Source organism: Balaenoptera physalus (assembly GCF_965194825.1).
Source record: "Balaenoptera physalus genome assembly, chromosome: 10".
NCBI classification, from domain to species: Eukaryota; Metazoa; Chordata; class Mammalia; order Artiodactyla; family Balaenopteridae; genus Balaenoptera; species Balaenoptera physalus.
This window is the reverse complement of record NC_138889.1, coordinates 50,051,126-50,070,211: the sequence shown is the minus strand read 5'-3', so window position 1 is coordinate 50,070,211 and position 19,086 is coordinate 50,051,126. Positions and strand designations below refer to the sequence as shown.

Genomic DNA, 19,086 nt, shown 5'->3' with positions numbered 1-19,086 from the left:
AATACTTTCACTTCACCTGCCTTCACAGAGTCCCTGACCCACAATAGAGAGGTAGTATTGTAATTGTAGATGCCAAATAACCACAGGCAAGTTCCCCTCACAGGATTCTTAAGGAATATCTGACTTGATATCTGTAGAGTGTTCCAAGGTGACAGTCCTGAATGAAAGGTGCTATTCAGTGTACTATGATGCAATTAGTCAGAACTCTACCCAGGCATCGTGTCAGACTCTACATATATGGCATCCCTGAATCTTCAAAACCCCACAATCCTTTGAGGTATTTGCTGTAATCCAGAAGGACCTTCACTGTGATTGAGAAGGTATGAGAAATAACCAACCACATCTAAGACAGCACTTAACGTTAATTAGCACTTAATATTAGTTAGTGCTTAACATTTTTAAAAAAGGGCAGCAGCCATCCCAACTCCAATCTAGTTTTCCCCAAACTCTCATCCCTTATTTCCCAGGACAGGCTGACTCAGACTCAGTACAGTGCCTCACTGAAGGGTAAAAGCCCTAATGAGCGAATCTCATGAAAAATTCAGCTGGTCTTTTGGAGAAAAACAGCTGGAGTTGACCTTAAGAATTCCACTAATTCCCCCTACCACACAGCCTAAAAATAGTCAAAGAGCATTTCTAGCTAGCGATGGCCTTTCCTTTAAAGGACATAATATGCAAAAAAGGCATGCTGGGGTCATTAGCCCAAATCATGCAGTCCCCATGATAAATTTTTGGCTAAATGTTCCTATGAGAATCTGCCTTCACAAGGTCAACACTGGAATTTCATTGTGAAGGCTCCCCTCTACCCTACTCCCCAGGCACCACTGGGTCTATACAAAGATGTACGTTATCAGCCACTGACTAGCTGTGTGGCCATGAGTACGTCAATTTCCATTCTTCGGCCTCAGTTTCCAAATCTGTCAAATGAAATGCTAGACTCTGACCTCTAAGGTCTCCTTCTGGTGTAAGACTCCCTGGGAGGTCCATTCAACGGTTCCTCATTGCTTTCAGGATAAAAGTCAAACCCCTCAGTGTTACATGGGCCCCTCCAGATCTGGCCCCTGCCTTCCCCTCCATTTTCCCCGACATCATACCCTGATGGTCCTTAAATTTGCCTCTGACACTTCTGTGCCTTTAGAACACAGGACTCCCTCTGCCTGTAATGCCCTTTCCCAGCTTCTCAGACTCGTCCTCATCTTTCAAGTCACCGTCCAATTGTCATCTCCTCTGAGAAGGTGAGTCTAGCCCTTTCCTCACAAGTTGGTTACAGTCTTCTCCTCTGTGGTCTCACAGGACTGTATTACACAGCAACTGCCTGCTGACTTGTCAGTCTCCCTTACAAGGACCCTGGGTCTCCCTGAAGGTAGAGACATCGTGTCCATCTCCTCTGTATTCCCACTACCTGACCCTGTGCCTGCCATACAGTGTTTGCTGATACTGGACCGAATTCCACTGAAGTACCACATGCACTTTGAAGCGTTATTACAAAGGACCAGAAATTGATTTTATTTAAAGGAATGTTTTCTCTATTCAAAAAGCGAGAAAGTAAACTATCTCCAAGCCTTTGCCTTATTAGGAAAAAATATATATAGCGGTTTGGAATTGTGACATAATCTTCACGGAGATGAAAAATATACACTACCTTTGTTTCTGAGAAACCTCTCTTTAAACTAACTGAACCACAGTGTTTTAAAAAGGAGATTCAAATTTAGAAATGATGTCCAACTTGGTGGGTTTTGGTTTGGGGTGGGGTTTTTAAAAAAAATTTTTTTTTTAGCAAGAGGAAGGAAAATCTCCAAAAGAGATAAATTATACACTAAGCCTTCTGAAAATTCTCAGCCAAACCCTGGAAAAATCAGATGAAAGGCAACAAGAAAGAATGTGATTTTGTATAGAAAAGCAAAATGCCTTATTAACTACTAATAATATTGAAAGGTATGTATGGGTGTTATAAAAGATAAAAACTAAGTTAATGAAATTAATAGGTAGAACTCGAACTTGACGGAAAAGTTGGAGAAGAAACAGACATTTTATCTTCCTTCAATACCTTCTTCCATCTTTACACACATTACCTCTACACCATAAGGCGAACCAGCAAAGTAGGCAGTATCGTCTGTGTTTCACAGATGAGGAAACTGAAGTTCATGGCGGTTAAGGGACTTGCCTAAACCTATCTTGCCTCTAAGCTACAGAGCTGGAATATGAACTCAGGTCTGCCTGGCTCCAAAGTGCTGTCCGACACACCAGGAAGAGAGTGGTAAAAGTGGAAGGAAGGGCCAGGCACACAGGTTCCTATGAAGGAACTCAAAGATGCAAAGAGGAGCGGCGTTTCCCTCAGTGCCCACACACCCAAGACACTGAGCTTTGCAGTACAGAATGTTGTTAAACCTGACGTGTAATGCAACTCGTTACAAAGGGATTTTTATGCTTTATGTGATCCAGTTTATCAGCATATATAAATAAACTCCTAAAGTGTGGGCAGCAGGCAGGCAGTATGATCATCCAGCATCAGCAAATCTTTTTTTTCCTAAGCCCTCCTGAACAACAAAAATCCCTGCACTGATCCGAGAAAGAGCTTTATAGTGTCAGTCAACACTTAAAATACCCTCCAAAGGCAGGCAGAAATGATCACCGATACTTCATTATTCAGAGTCAGCCTGGAGGAACAGCTGAAAACCAGTTCTTTCTCTGCTGCTTATGACTGAAACTTTTGGTGGTTTCACTTACCTCCCTGGGTGATCTCACCTATAAAATGAGGCATTTGCTCTCTGATCTCTCAGATATCCTCCAATTGTATAAGTTTTTTCTCATGAGCATAAAATGATCAGAGTAAATTCCAACACCACTACCCAGCTAGCTGAGGGATCAAGAGATGTAGAAGAAGAATACTGGAAGAAAAAAAAAAGTCATCTTTTCTGCCCAGTGCAAAATGTCTTTTTAGGAAAAAAAAAAATCTTTGATAAGATATAGCTATATTGAAGGAGAGAATGATAACTAGTAAAATAGGGTATAAAAACTGACAAAAGTCGTCCTTCCCTTCTTTCTGCCCCTCCGTCCTCCTTCCCTCTCTCATTCAGAGTGTCCCCTGTTTGGGACTGGGTGAGGCACTACAGATACAACTATTAAGTAGTAAGACCTGGTTCCTGTTGTCAAGAAGATTTGGCTTCCAGCAATAGTAACAGCTCCCATTTGTACAAGGCTGGGGGTTTACACTATACTCTGGCATATGCGCTCTTCACAACAACCCTGGGAGGGCAGGAGGGCAGGTAGGAACAAGTGTCATCATAATCCTTCTTTTACTGATGTGAAAGCTGAGGTTCAGCAAGGTCAAGTGGCTTGTCCAAGGTCACACAGCTGCTAAGTGACAGAGCTGGGCAGACAACACATCTGCAGAGGAGGAAAAGGACTACAGACAAAGGGGTATATTTGTGACAACTGTGTGACGAGTGGGGAAGTGAAGAGATGAGGGCAAGAACTGGGAAGTGGTGAAACTTGAGTGGAGCTTTGACTATGGGGTAAGATTTAGACAATTCACAACCTACACTCACTGAATTCAATGCAGAAGACAGCATAACACTACTTTAGAGAGGGTGGAGTGCAGAAAAACAAAAGGATGTCTATATTTATATGCACACAGAAGCACACTGTCTTTCATTTAAGAAGTGGACATTCTTTAGCCACCATCAGTAATCAGCATGTGTGTGCTCTGAGTATTTTTCTCAGGAGCAGAAATGGGTGGCTCCGAGCCTTTTCCCTTGGCACTCGCAGTGGGCATCAGGGAAAGGGCCATGTGGCGTTAGGGGCATGGGATCTGTACCCAATGAGCCAGGGTGAAAATCCTTGAACTTGGCACTCTTGACCGTTACAGTAACTACCTGAGCGAACTGGCCTTCTCAGTCAGGTATTCTTCTCTGTGAGTGAGACTAGTCACATGCTTGCTTATACAGCCAGCCTACCTTCCCAAACTGCATTCATTGCTACCTAGGCTCAAGAATGTAATTAATGAGCAACCTGGACCCTGTCCTGAAGTGGGAAGGAAGAGGAGGAGAATGTCTGAGAAAGATTTCAAGGTGATGATAGAGCCTTAAAATTACCTAAGTGTGTAATAACACAGGCCCAGGCTCTGTATATCAGAGAGAGTGGGATTTAAGTCAAAAAACAGGAATTGGGGAGATTGTGGATTCAGGCTAAAGGTCCTTGAGAGGGGAGACTTTAGACACAAAGAAGAGTGAGATTAAAGTTAAACCACAGACCTGTTTGGGGTAGGGAATTTAGGGGACAGGAATTCTACAGTTTACTCTTTGCAGAATTATAGATCTTATTTCTTACTAGTAAGACTTTAGTCAATCCTCCAGAATTCTGATTCCAATTTTATTTCATCAGGTAACATTTCAAACAATACCTATTTCATCAAGGGTTCTGAGATGGAATTCACAGGCATAATTCACACAATAGAGGATATTAAACAATCCCCCCTCACCTCCAACCCTAAGCAGCTGGAAAGCAGTGGGGATGGGATGGAGGCTGGGACTATATGATGATGGTACCCAGGAAACGGTTTTGGAGTTTGGACTTGAAGCTGAAAGTGACTCTTTCCAATCAGAGGGAATTTAAACCTTCTCTTCCATCACATGAACCCAGCACTATTTGCAGAGTGGATACAATGACCAAAGATAAACAGAGCTCCAAACTAGACAACAGAACCAGTGCCAGCATCTTTTCAGCCTTTCTGGCATCTTGAGGAGCTCATCAGAACGCAGCAGAGCCTTCCACAGACATCTACCAGTGGAGTCTTGAAGACTTGTCCTTGAGCAAGTGCCGAGTAATGACTAAGCTTAGTGAGGAGGAACCAGAATAGACACACACTCTATCTACCTACCTATCCACCTATCTAAAATATACTGTGTATATATACATATATTTTCAAATATATATACACATTTGAATATAACAGTATTTGTATACATGAATATATGCTATAAATATATATATACACACACACACATATATATATTTACTTCTCAATCATTTACAACCAATTTATGAAATCCTGAGAACTCCTCATCCCATTGTTATATAAAGAAGACTGTTGCTAAGTGACTATAAAGCCAGGATTCTGATGCCCAGGAAGGGGGTAAAATCAGGCACCTCTCCTCAGTAAAACAACGTCCTAACAAGGCTTATTTTGGTTCAGACGTAGTTGGGGGTTTTTTGTTTGTTTTCGGGGAGATTAGCAGGATTATATGTGAAGTTACTTACTGCTGTTGTCACTATGAAGACCCACCATGTTAGAAGACGTACATAAGCTGTCTCACTGAATCGTCAGTCCAACACTGTAAGGAAAGTATCATTATCATTCCTATTTTACAGAAGAGGAACTGGGCTCAGAGGAGTGGAGGAACTTCACCCCCGTCTGTCTTCTTAAATACTAATTCACACACAGATATGGGTATATGTGTGTATTTTATAGTATTTACCTTCTACAAACCGATATAGAATTTCAAGTTTTCATTTCAAAAACTACAAACATATGGGTCAGGTAATACTTATAAATTCTTATTACACTGTTTTTTTTCCTAGCGGAGGTAGATATCAAATAAATGGTCAAGCTATAATGGAAAGCTGAAAATATTTAGGTAAATCAATCTTACCCATAACTTTGATTACAGAAGAAGATGAGCACTCATTTTATAAATTTTTAATCAATGAAGACTGATCAATAAATACCTCCTAAGGACATCTGTGTGAGAGAGACTTATCAGGTACGTTACACTTCAGAGGAGGGCTGTGATTGTGGAAAACCCGAATGTACTGGAAAAAGAACACTGTCATGGGAATCAAGGTCAATCTCTCTCCCAGCTCAGACACTCCTGACCTATGTGATGTTGGGCAAGTCACTTAACCTTCTGGGTCTTTGTTCACCTCATTTGCAAAATAATGGCACTGAAAAAGATGATCTTTCTTTTCCAAAGAGGGATCTCACAGAGCCAGCAATAAAATGCTCTGATTCATATTGGTCAGAGAGCAAAATTCAGACCGCAGCAGAATTTGGCTACAATAGGCCATGGCCCCATAACTCACGAGAACACTTTTCATCTCAAAGCCCAGAATGACGCCATCCCAATCTGGCAGGAGCGAGTTAACGCAGTCATTCAGTAATGCTCAGGTTCCTCTAAAGAGTAAGATATTTTACAACCAAATTAAATAGCCCTTATTCTTGACAGTAAATAGCAAACTAGGCAAAATTAGTTATTATTGACTAATAATAACTATAAGAATATCAAAGGCTTAGGCAGCAGTTACCATATGACAGGCATTGTTCTAAACACTTTGTGTCATTAATTCCTCACAACTATATGCCAAGGTAAGCGTTTTACAGATAAGGAAACAGAGAGACTAAGTAACTTAGTAAGTGGCAGGGCAGGACTCTACTCAGCTGTTCAGCACCAGTGTCCACACGCTTGACCTCCATGCCACTCTGCCCCTCTTGGACAACGGTGTCACTCTCTAGATGCCTGGATTGTAGCCTTATAAGTCTTTGGCGCTTCCTGCCCCTTTCTCTCTGACCCTTGCAGACTCTCCGGCTTGTTTCACCTTCTAGTCTCCGACAGATTCTGCCCACAGGTTTCCTCAGACTGAACTTTCTGAAGCAGCCCAAGGACAGGAGGAGCCAGAAGGCCTCCAGCAGCCTAGTGGACGCTATTCAGCCACAACAGCCATGGGTCACGTGCCCCAGAGCAAACTTCTCGGTCTGACCTAACACAATGTCCTAAAATCAACCTTCACAAGGTAACTGAAAATTCATCTTTCTTAAACCCAGGGAGAACTCTCATCTTCACCAAGAGACAAGTCAGAGGAGAAAAGAAACATTTCCCCAGGAAAAGCATTTAATGAACTCAGATAAATTAAGACTAAACTTTGTAAAAGTTTAATGGTAGAGATGGTGCAACACAATGGTCTGAAAATAGAGCTTGGGCTTTAAGGGCAGGCTTAACCACCACATGCCTCAAATTCCTTCTGCCTTATTCTTCCATTTGGAAGGCCAAAGCCACCAAGAAGAAAAGAGGAGTGTGGTGAACCTCATGAATGTGTTGCAGAAAGGAATTAAGTAAATTAATAGAGATACGAAGAAAAAAACCTTATCTAAAGATATGATATTCTCTGCCTGATTTTTTTTTTTTTTCATCTTAGATACAAGAGAAGAAAAAAGAATGGAAGAAAAGACTGAGGAGATCAAGGAAAACTAGTCAGCCTGCAATGCTCTTTCACTTCAAATTCTGGGTCCATAATTATATTATTCCCCAAAATAATTGCTTTCAAATGCCACTACTATAGGCTGAGATACAAGGGAAATAAATGATATCATCATGGGGCGTCACTTTATTACATGTTCATTGTATTACATTCATGTACCTCAGAAGCATAGAAAACTACCATCCTTCAACATTCATTAAAAAAAGAATTATACAAAAAAAAACCCCACCACCTTAAATTTTAGTGTTTCATTTCTTCCCACAGTCCCACAGAGCTGGTAGGGGGAAAATGTTTCCATCATCTACATTTACAAACTAGTTTCTATCAGCCCTTGGAATCACTAGTTACTCACATCACAGCCTTCTGCCTGCTACAACACACCAGTATTTGCATGTATTTAATGCAGTATCCTCTTACTTGGGTGTTACTTCTTACTTGGATCAGTCAGAAGAGGTTTCAAGATAGGGAGGAAAGAAGTAGGAGGTGAGAAAAGGGCAATTTGAGTCAAGAGAAATCCCACACCCACTCCACATTGAAATCACAGCTATATATGATGTATGGTCCCCGCTAAAGGGAAAAGCACCTGGGGGCCCCTAAAAGCTAGAAGGCAAAACACCAATGAGGTCTATTCTGTGGGACTCAGTCTCACCTGAGGACAGAGGCTTTTGTAATTCTGAACAAAACTCAAATGAAATGACATATGCTAAATAACAGAGGGGATAGAACAGACTTTCAGTATGGGCTCAAACTAACAACACAGCTCATTTGAGGGCAGATGGAAATAAACCCCCTTCAGGGATGTAAAACAGAAGGAAAAGTGGGATTTCAACTTTCCCCTTAACTAGCTTTTATCTGGCAAATGTCTAATATCTTCCTAGGAGTCAAAGTCCTTGTCTACCAGTCTTATAAAAAGAAAAGAAGATTTTTTAATTGACTTTTTTAATTGAAGTACAGTTGATTTACAATGTTGTACCAACCTCTCCTGTACAGCAAAGTGACTCAGTTATACATATATATGTGTGTGTGTGTGTGTGTGTGTATACACACACACACTCTTTTAAAATATTTTTTTCCATTATGGTTTATCCCAGGAGACTGGATATAGTTTCCTGTGCTATACAGTAGGACCTTATTATTTATCCATTCTAAGGGTAATAGTTTGCATCTACCAACCCCAAACTCTCAGTCCACCCCTCTCCCTTCCCTCTTCCCCCTTGGCAACCACAGGTCTGATCTCTATGTCTGTGAATCTGTTTCTGTTTTGTAGATATGTTCATTTGTGCCATATTTTAGATTCCACATATAAATGATATCATATGGTATTTGTCTTTCTCTTTCTGACTTACTTAGTATGATAATCTCTAGTTGCATCCATGTTGCTGCAAATGGCATTATTTCATTCTTTTTTAAGGCTGAGTAGTATTCCATTGTATATATGTACCACATCTTCTTTATCCATTCATCTGTCGATCGACATTTAGGTTGTTTCCATGTTTTGGCTATTGTGAATAGTGCTGCTATGAACACAGGAGTGCATGTTTCTTTTTGAATGAAGTTTTGTCTGGGTATATGCCCAGGAGTGGCATTGCTGGATCATATGGTAATTCTATTTTTAGTTTTCTGAGGAACATCCATACTGTTTTCCACAGTGGCTGCACCAACTTACATTCCCACCAACCGTGTAGGAGGGTTCCCTTTTCTCCACACTCTCCCCAGCATTTGTTATTTGTAGACTTTTTAATTATGGCCATTCTGACTGGTGTGAGGTGATACCTCATTGTAGTTTTGATTTGCATTTCTCTAATGATTAGTGGTGTTGAGCATGTTTTCATCTGCCTACTGGCCATCTGTATGTCTTCTTTGGAGAAATGTCTATTACAGTCTTCTGCCCATTTTTTATTGGGTTGTTTTTTTGTTGTTGAATTGTATGAGCTGTTTGTATATTTTGGAGATTAAGCCCTTGTCCGTCGCATCATTTGCAAATATTTTCTCCCATTGTGTAAGTTGTTTTTTCGTTTTTTTTTTTTATGGTTTTCTTTGCTGTGCAAAAGCTTATAAGTTTGATTAGGTCCCATTTTTTAATTTTTGTTTTTAAGGAAGAGCAGATTTGTAAACAATTCCTGCAGAAACTTCTTCTATTCTTCTGTTTCCAAAATAATTCCAAAGGCTGACTGGTAAGATTTTCAATTAAATTTTTAATCATTAAATGCTACAGAAAGTCTGACTTGGTCCAGGAGAATTCAGAGAGTAAAACCCTGAAAACTGAATTCTTGAGGCCTGTCAGAGTGCACAGGAGGTTAATGAGGTCCACACCGTGGACTTCCAGCTTGATTTTCCAAAGAAGCCATAAACTGAGAGCCGTAGGCCACTTAAGTCCAAGAGTCAACAAAGGTAATTTTCATTCACCTACTTCTTAGTAGAATGTAAGTAGTATAATGCTTAGCTCAAAAAAGTACTCACTGAATGAGTGCTAAATGAAAGAACAAAATATCCCCAGGGAAGGCACGACAGTGACTCCCACTTCATGCTCTGCCTGAGGTTAGACCCAACTGTGCTACATAAATAGTGTAAAAAAAAAAATCTTGTTCATAGCAGCTTTATTTGTAATAGCCAGAAATTAGGAATAATCCTGATGCCCTTCAAGAGGTGAAGAGTTAAACTGCAGTATATCCCTACCATGGGATACTACTAAGCAATAAAAAGAACAAACTATAGATACACACAACAACTTGGATGAATCTTAAGGGAATTATGCTAACCGTAAAAAATAGCCAATCCCAAAGGTTATATACTCTATCATTCCATCTATGTGACATTCTTGAAATGGAAAGATTGTAGAAATGGAGAACAGAAGAGTGGTTGCCAGGGGTTGGGAATGGGGATAGAGGAGGCAAGAGGAAGATGGAGATGGCTGTAAAAGAAAAAAGGGAGAGATCCTTGTAGGGATGGAACTGACCAGCATCTTGATAGTGGTGAATACACGTGATAAAACTGTACAGCACTTAACACACCCAGGTGAGCACTCTTGCTCACACACGTGAGTCCATGTAATACTGAGGATATCACAACTGTATTGATGTCATTATCCTAGTTGTGATTATTATACTATAGTTGTGCAAGATGTTACCATTGAGGGAAACCGGGTAAAGCGTACACAGGTCTCTCTGTATTATTTCTTACAACTATATAAGAATCTACAATTATCTTAAAAGTTTTTTTAAAATCTTAAGAAATCTCTCCTCTGCCACCATAAGCACCACCACTTGAGACTGAATGTTTAACACATGAAATCTTTCCTTACCACCTACATAGATCTCTCCCGCCTCTAAATGCACCGACTGTTTTTATCACATAATCAAACTCCTCTTCTTACATTAAGGACAGGTGTTTCAGGACTCATCTCCTTATAGGATAAAAGCTCCTGCGACAGGACCCATGTCCTCTACCTTTTTGATACCCTCTCAGTGCCTAGCACAATGTTGAACCAAGAGCAGAGACTGAATAAAAGTGGTTTTAATAAATATATGAATGAAGGAATGTACACATTTTCTACTCCTTATAGTAGAGCTGGGTAAACCAGTAATTCACAATCCTTTTGCTCCAATTTTCTCAACTCTGAAAGGCCTGTAAAAGCTGTGCTCCCCACCCCAGCCTTACAGGCCTACAGTGAGGTTAAAGATCACCTCCCACTGAGGCTGCAGTAGTAGCTGCATTGATTATTTGCTGTGTGATCTTGTGCCAGCTAATTTCTCTGAACCTCAGTGTTCCCATTTGTAAAATGGGGGATACTGCTTATTTTTGCAAAATGGTGGCCAATTCTTAGTAAGTTTATGCCTTTTCAATAAATAGTGTTTTATTCATGTAGCACGTTGCTCTAAAGATCGAACTTTACTTCCATTTACAATGGCAAAAGTAATGTGTACAAAGTAAATGGAGACAGAGGATGGAGAAATGGGAGCAGACCAGTTCAAGTGGAAGCTGACAAGGGAATTTACTGGTAGCTGTTAGGACAGTGCACCGCAAGTACCACTCCCTGCAAATCACTGTGGAAGAAGCCTTATCTCAGGCATGGCCTCCTCCCCTTGGTTTCATGCCTTGGTCCTGTCCAAAAGCAGCATAGATACTAGGGCAAGACACCCCAAAAGTCTACGATCCCTAAGAATAGTGGGTTGGTGGTACTGAAGAGAAGGAGAAAGGGCTTCTGTTTATTTTCTCTGCCAGGGAAGTATTTGTTTTCAGGGTAAGTCTACTGCTTCCTTCTCAGGGCTGGGAGGGCCTTAGTCCGTTCTTACCCAGAGGGTGATAACTTTTCCCCTAAGTATGCAGCTGTCTGAAAACATATTTGCTCTGGATGTGTCACTGGGTTATGAAGAGTTTTATGAGAAATACTTTACACATGGCTGTTTCCAAGCCCAGGCAGTGGAGATATTTGCTAACCCATAAGACAGAGACGGACAAACACTGGATATAGTTCTAGGGTCCAGGTTTTAAAAGAATATACTTAGTCGGTTGGTCAGTCATTTTGAGCCCTGACTACACACCTGGCCTCAGCTAGAAACTGAGGAGGAATCATGCATGACTGTTACAGAACAGACCCCGTCCCTTAATGGAGATCCTGGTCTAATTTTGCATATTCACACATGTTTGCTTTACTTCTACCATGATGATCTTGCATGGAACAACAGCACGTTTTGTCAAAGCCAAGGTCTTAAAAAAAGAACATCATTCCAAGCATATTCCCTATAACCAGCAGAAGTGTATGAAATAGAATATAAAGATATGTCCAAGTTAGACAATAAACGTATGGCATAACCCACAGATTTCAGAGAAAAAAAAATGAATGTGCTGTCTAGAAGGATTAAAAATCTTTAAAACTTTATGAGTTCTATTCTCTTCCTTATTAATGCAATGAATAATAGCATATACTCATTAAGTAATTACTACATGCCAGGCACTATATACTAAGCCTTTCAAAGAATCAGTTCGTTTAACCTTTAAAACAATCTCAAGAGCGATGTGCATAATATTTTTTCTATTTTATAGATGAGGAAACTTCAGCTTAGAAAGACCAAGGATATAAAACCAGGATCATCTGATTCAGAACCAGTATTCTTGATCTTCACACTAAGCTACACTACTCTTGTAGGGCTTGTTTTACAGAGAAGGCCACGGTTGTTATTGCTATTACTGAGAAGAAAGTATACTTAGTATTGGTCCTTCAAAAATGTTAGGTGGAACCACACAAAATTGCCAATATGCAAATGTTCTGATCCATAGAAATGACAATTTCACTTGGTTCAACGTAATATAATATCAAGACAGAGAATGACATGTGCCTGGCCCCAGCACAGTCCCTAACTAGCTGTGAGACTTTGGGCAAATCACTAGTCTTCACTTGTCTCATCCCATAAAATGAAAAGGTTGAGCTGAATTTGTCTTTAAGTTCCCTTCCAGCTCTATAATTACAAGGGAAGGAAGAGACGCACCATAATTCATTTGTTCAATAATTATTTCTTAAGTGACAACTACATACCAAACACTGTGCTTTCTCTTTCATTCTAAATTCATCTGCATTTCAAGGACAGCCTCCCAGCAGCTTCCTCTGATCCCTGGGCTCTCACTTCTTAGATATAAAAACCCAGCTTGAGGATTCTTGCTTACCTTCTATTTAGGGAAACTGGCATGTGTCGTAGGATGCTAGCAGCTCCTGCCCCATCACCATTCCACAGCATAAGGGAAAACCAAATGACCTAGAAACTACTTCAGGGTGAAGAGATAAAGTATGGTGTGGCAGAGAAATGGTACATGTGTACAAATGTGCATCTTCCAAAACAAAGAACTCTCAGTAAGTATACTGGCTCACAGTGACCTCCAGAAAATATTCTTTTTTCTGGACTTTACTTGCACACCCCCTCCACCAGGAAGATAGTCATCTAGCCTTTTAAATTTAAAAAAAATCCAGAAGGAAGAGACCTCAGTTTTGCTGGGTAGAGCACTTGAGCATCTAGTCACAGCATTTGCAATGATTAAAGATTGAGAGTAGAGGATTATGGGAAAACAGCAAACGGCAAGCCTCAAGACATTAATTCAACACTAACTGTGCTACTCAGTAACTTTGTGAGCCTGGATTCATCATTCAACCTGCCTTTGCCTCAGTTTCCTCATCTGTAGACTAAAGAGACAACTTCTAAGTTCCTTTCCTATCATAAAGGTGGACGAGCCCTTTATCATCTAAGTTTTTACCATCTAATCTGCCATCTGTTCCTTTTTGCACGTCCACTGTGGACACAGCAAACAGCTGTTTTCCAACACGCCTACAACCGTTCTTCAAATACATACTTGAAGTCTCTCATGTGTGCCCACTTCAATCCCTCTCCTCTGGCTTAAGTCGTGTGGTTAGCAAGATATTGGGAGTAACTCATGTGGAGTCATATAGCTAAACTTTGAGCTCATAAATAAGGGAATACATGCAGCAAATAGCTGTTTGCTTTCTCAATTTCTTAAAATTGAGAAAGACCCATAACTCTCAACCTCATTCCCTGGGAATCCTACCAGCTGTTACAGGAATACAAAAGCTACAGGAGAAGGGGATGAATAACCTTGACATGCTGACAGTCTAGCTGAGATTGAACCTACACACAGTATGTAACTGGTGAATTCTATAGGAAAGATTATTGTTATGTGCTAAATTTGGGTACGTACCCAGTGTGAGTCAAAGGAAGCCAGATGAGCAAGGTCTGATGTGGGGTATAGTCTGCTTCAGCGAAAGCCCGTTGTTCTATAGATTGGACTCTGAATCATTGAAAAAGACACAACTCACCAGGGAAAATATGACACCAACCCAGCCTCTAACCTCTTCAAATTAGGGGTGACCCTGGGTTCTACCAATAGAGCTCCCTCAGACCCTTCTGGGATAGACCAGAAAGGGTTACCTGACAGGGCAGTGGCGGCCATTGTCAGCCACATGTCCCTTGCCCTTCTGTGTTCTCTTCTCAGTCAGGGCTGCTCATTTCTCTCTTAACCTGTAGCTTAACTTTCTAGTTCATTTAATGCAAACCATCGCTAAATGGGGCTCCTATGAAATGTGTCACTTTAAGTACCTTGAAGTCTCCAGAAGGATTTTTCCTCCTCCTCAAACAACTACCTTTTAGAAACAATAAACCAAAGAATCAAAATGATTTCACAAGAGAAGTAATCACAAAAGCTAATTGTTTGTTAATAAACTGCTTCTCCACCTGCCCAGTTTCATTACAAAATACAAATACCTATCAGGAAGAAAGTAATTTGAGAACTGTTATTAATCAAATTCTATGCTTTAGAGACGAGCAGTTTTCTATTTTCTCTTCAAGGATTTTGAATTATAAACTTTCTCCAAGAGACAGACATGGAGAAAAGTTTCAGCCACATCAAATTTTGAAAACATGCATGAAATGTAAGCTGATATATCTCATAACTGATGTTTTTATAAACCTGTCCTTAAAAATCAAGGGCATGCTCTCAACACTCTCTGTTATGGAAATTGTTCCAACAGGCAAATAAATAGGCATTTCCATGGTTAAGGCCTCACAGCTGTCATATTATTTAGTTCTGCACAAACGAAAAATCCTATTACCAAAAAAAGGTTGGAGGATCTGTGGCTGGAATTGCAAGCAATTGCAGTTCCACTTTGTTTTGGTCAGTATGCTCCCTCAATGCAACTATGAACACCGCAAAATATTTAATTAAAAATAACTATGTGGTCTGAAAAACAAGTCCAGCACAACTGGAAACATGTCCAAATGAGAAGTTAACACTTTGCCATCTTTAATTAACGATGCTATGAAACTCATTAGAGAAAAGAGCTCACAGTTCCTCAACCCCCATGCTCCAATGACTCAAAAATGCACATTCAACTCTAAAGGACAACAGAACAAGCAATAAAATCTCCCACTTCCTCAAGGTCACAGAATAGACTTTCATATCACAAAACTCAAAAGAATCCAAATTCCCAACCGGTCATCATGTTTCTCCATGAACTTGTCTCCCAGTGGGGGAACTTGAGTTTATAAAGTCTTTGCTGCTTGTTTGAACTTGATTTCTACTATTTGCCTGGTATTTGAGGGAAGAAAAAAACAACATTATGTTAGGGGGAAAAGTATAAAAAAACTCAAACATGAATTTTCATTTCTTTCTGATAAAAATTTAAAATATTGTTTAAGGTTTATATAGACCTAAAAGAAAAACAGAATTTCCAGAAATTGCTCCAGGAATTCATGGAAAGAGAAGCCTTTCACCTGTACTATTCTTTTAATAAATAAAGCAAAGAAATAGCAAGAACTAGATGGCCTTTCAAAATGCCTAGGTTCTCTCAAATGATTTTTGACAAGGGTGCCAAAACCACCCAATGGAAAAAGGACAGTCTTTTCAATAAATAATGCTGAGAAAACTGGATATCCACATGCAAAATAATGAAGTTGGCCCTTTACCTAACACTATATACAAAAATTAACTTAAAATGGATCAGAGACCTAAATATAAGACTTAAAACATACAATTCTTAGAAGAAAACATAGGGCAAAAGCTTCATGACATTGGATTTGGCAGTGACTTCTTGACTATGACACCAAAGGCACAGGCAGCAAAAGAAAAAAATAGATAAATTGGAATTCATGAAAATTTTAAAGCTTTGTGCATCAAAACACTATCAACAGAGTAAAAAGGCACCCTACAGAATGAAAAAAATTTGAAAATCACATATATCTGATAAAGAATTAATATCCAAAAGTTATAGAGAACTCCTAAAACTCAACAAAACCAACCCAATTAAAAATGGGCAAAAGACTTGATGTTTCTCCAAAGAAGATATACAAATGTCCAATAAGCACATGAAAAGATACCCGACATCACTAATCTCTAGGGAAATGCAAATCAAAACTGCAATGAGATACCATCTCACATCCATTAGGATGGCTACTATGAAAGAAAAAAAAAAAACAACAGAAAATAGCAAGTGTTGGCAAGGATGTGGAGAAATTAGAACCCTTGCGCAGAGTTGGTGGGAGTGCAAAGTGGTACAGCCTCTGTGGAAAACAGTATGGCAGTTCCTCAAAAAATTAAAAGTAGAATTATCATATGATCCAGCAATTCCACTTCCGAGTATATACCCAAAAGAACTGAAAGCAAGGTCTGGAAGAGATATTTATACACCCATGTTCACAGCAGCATTTTTCACAACAACTAAAACGTGGAAGCAACACAAGTATCCACTGATGGATGAATGGATAAACAAAATGTGGTATATACATATATTGGAATATTACTGGCCCTTAAAAAAGGAAGGAAATTTTGACATATGCTACAATATGGGAGATCTTTGAGGACATTATACTAAGTGAAATAAGCCAGTCACAAAAAGAGAAATACTGTATGATGCCACTCACATGAGGTACTTAGAGTAATCAAATCACAGAAACAGAAAGTAGAATGGTAGTTGCCAGGGGGTAGGAGTAGGGGGAAATGGGGATTTATTGTTCAATGGGTATAGAATTTCTGTTTTATAAGATGAAAAGAGTTATGAGATGGATGAGGGTGATGGCCGCACAACATTGTGAATGCGTTTGATGCCACTGAACACTTAGAAAAGGTTAGGATGATAAATTTTCTGGGTATTTTACCCCAATAAAAAAAAATTGGGGGAAAATGCCTAGGTTCCTATTCTTTCATAATATCACTGAAGAGCAGTTAAGTGGTATCCACATTTACATTTCAGAATTACCACTTATATATGACCTTGGGCAAGTTTCTTAGTCTCTCTGCATTTCAGCTTCCTCACTGGTAAAATATCTACTTAAAGGTATGATGTGAGGATTAGATGGGTTTGTATGTGTAAAGCATTTAGTCTCACATAATAAACACTACCTAAGTACTAGCTGTTACCTAAGTACTAGCTCCACCACTAAATCTATTCTCAGCATCACAAATAAAATCTCATCCCACCAAGGAGAAACCATTTGCATTTCATTCTCTGAAATGATGATGGCCTGACCCCAGGTTCAACATCTGATCTAAAAAAAGTGAATCTTCCCTTCCTCAGCAGGAGCACACTAATGGGAACTGGGGCCCAAGTTACTCTGTCCTTTGGGCAGCAAAAGAGGTAAGACACTTACCCCCAGTTGCATTTATTCAGCAAATGTTCATTGTGTACCTAGTCTGTGCTGGGCCCTGCACCGGATGCTAAATTTATTTGCTCATACCCAGCACTTCCCACTGTACTCTGTGGAGCCCAAGGCCTTGTTTCCTTATTGAAATATGCTTATCATCTAAAAGCAATGCGGTATAAAAACATTTCCTAGGATGAAGCTAATAAGAATAGAAGAGGGCACCCCAAATCACCTATTTCTATTCTCCTCCTTATAGTTCTATTCTTTAAAAAAAAAAAAACAACAACTCTCCATTTACTTTCAAATTTCATAATGCAATTGTTCCCAGATAAGTTTTTATCCAAGATTATCAGGAAGAAAGACTTCAGGCAAACTTGCTCTGAAACTGACAAAATGACAGAGCAGGCCATGCCTGCCTCCACCCACTCGTGGACTGCAGCACACTCCTGGGCCGTATGAATAGAGCCAGGACCCTGGAAAGGCAATACACAAGCATAGGGCATGCACGGAAGCCACCATTGCCAGGGAAACTTCCTCCTTCTCTAAACCTTCCAGCTAGGGACCAGAAGATAAAACTTCTCAAAACTTAACATTTACTGAGGCCCAGGTAAGGCTTAGCCACTTGTAAAAGAGCTGATATACTGATTGATTATTAATTATTTTATGAAGTCACACCATTGTGTTCAGGCAGCACAATGGGAAAAAAAAAAAAAAAAAAAAAAGAGCACTGACTTGGGAGTTTGGACCTAGGCTTGAATTCCAGGGTTACCACTCACTAGCTGTGTGACTCTTGACAAGTATTTCACTTCTTCTAAGTTTCATTTTCCTTAACTATATTTGTACAGCCTAAAATTCCTACCTTTGAGGATCTTTGTGAGGATTAAAGGAAATGATTCATGTTAAACACCTAGCTGATGTCTGACACAATAGAATCTCAACTTTATGGATGCCCTGCCCACCCCTTATTTTCAGGCAGGAAAAATGTCCCAAGGAACTCAACTCCTGATTTAGAGGAATAATAAGAATGGGTGGATCCCAGGCTAATACTGCCCCTAGTTTTTCTAAGAGCCTAGTTCTGATAACTAATATTTTTAGGACTCTGACAGTACTTGAGATGTTATGAAAAATCAAACGAAGCCTCCTCCAATAGCTCTTTCTCACCCAAATTTTACAGAGAGCAATCAAGAAGGCTTCAGCTTTATCTCACAGAGCATTATGTTCATTCACATGCCCATATGCATACAGTCTTAAGAATTGGGTTCTTCTCTTATGTGAGGACCAATAACCTCTCCAAAACTTTAGTAACTCTGCCGGCTTAGCTAAAAGAAAAAAGAAAAAAAAAGGATTGGGTCTGCATTTGTGGCATTTCATGGTGTGTTGAGTGGATCCCCAAGACCAGCCCCAGATTTCTGATGGTTCAGTGGGAGGATTCATGGGACAGCATACAATCATACAGCCGTGATTTATTACAGTGAAAGAATACAAAGCAAAATCAGCAAGGAAAAAAGGTAGATGGGGTGAAGTCTGGGGAAAACCAGGCATGGGCTTCAAAGAGGCCCATCTCAGCTGAGTCATACACACAAGTTGTGACAACATGTGTGAAATGTTAACAACCATGGAAGCTCATTAGAGAGTCAGCGTCCAGGGGTTTTTATTGGAGACTGGTCATGTAGATACCCCCTGCCTGGCATGT

At 39.9% G+C, this 19,086-nt stretch overlaps 1 protein-coding gene across 1 annotated transcript in view; it reads right to left on the bottom strand.

Annotated features, from left to right (window-relative positions):
- SYTL2 (synaptotagmin like 2) overlaps positions 1–5,333 on the bottom strand; it is a 77,220-nt gene extending 71,887 nt beyond the window's left edge. Inside the window, 1 exon segment of the mRNA XM_082410108.1 lies at positions 5,260–5,333. The gene's annotated coding sequence lies outside the window, so the exon portion shown is untranslated.
- Positions 5,334–19,086: the final 13,753 nt, after the last annotated feature.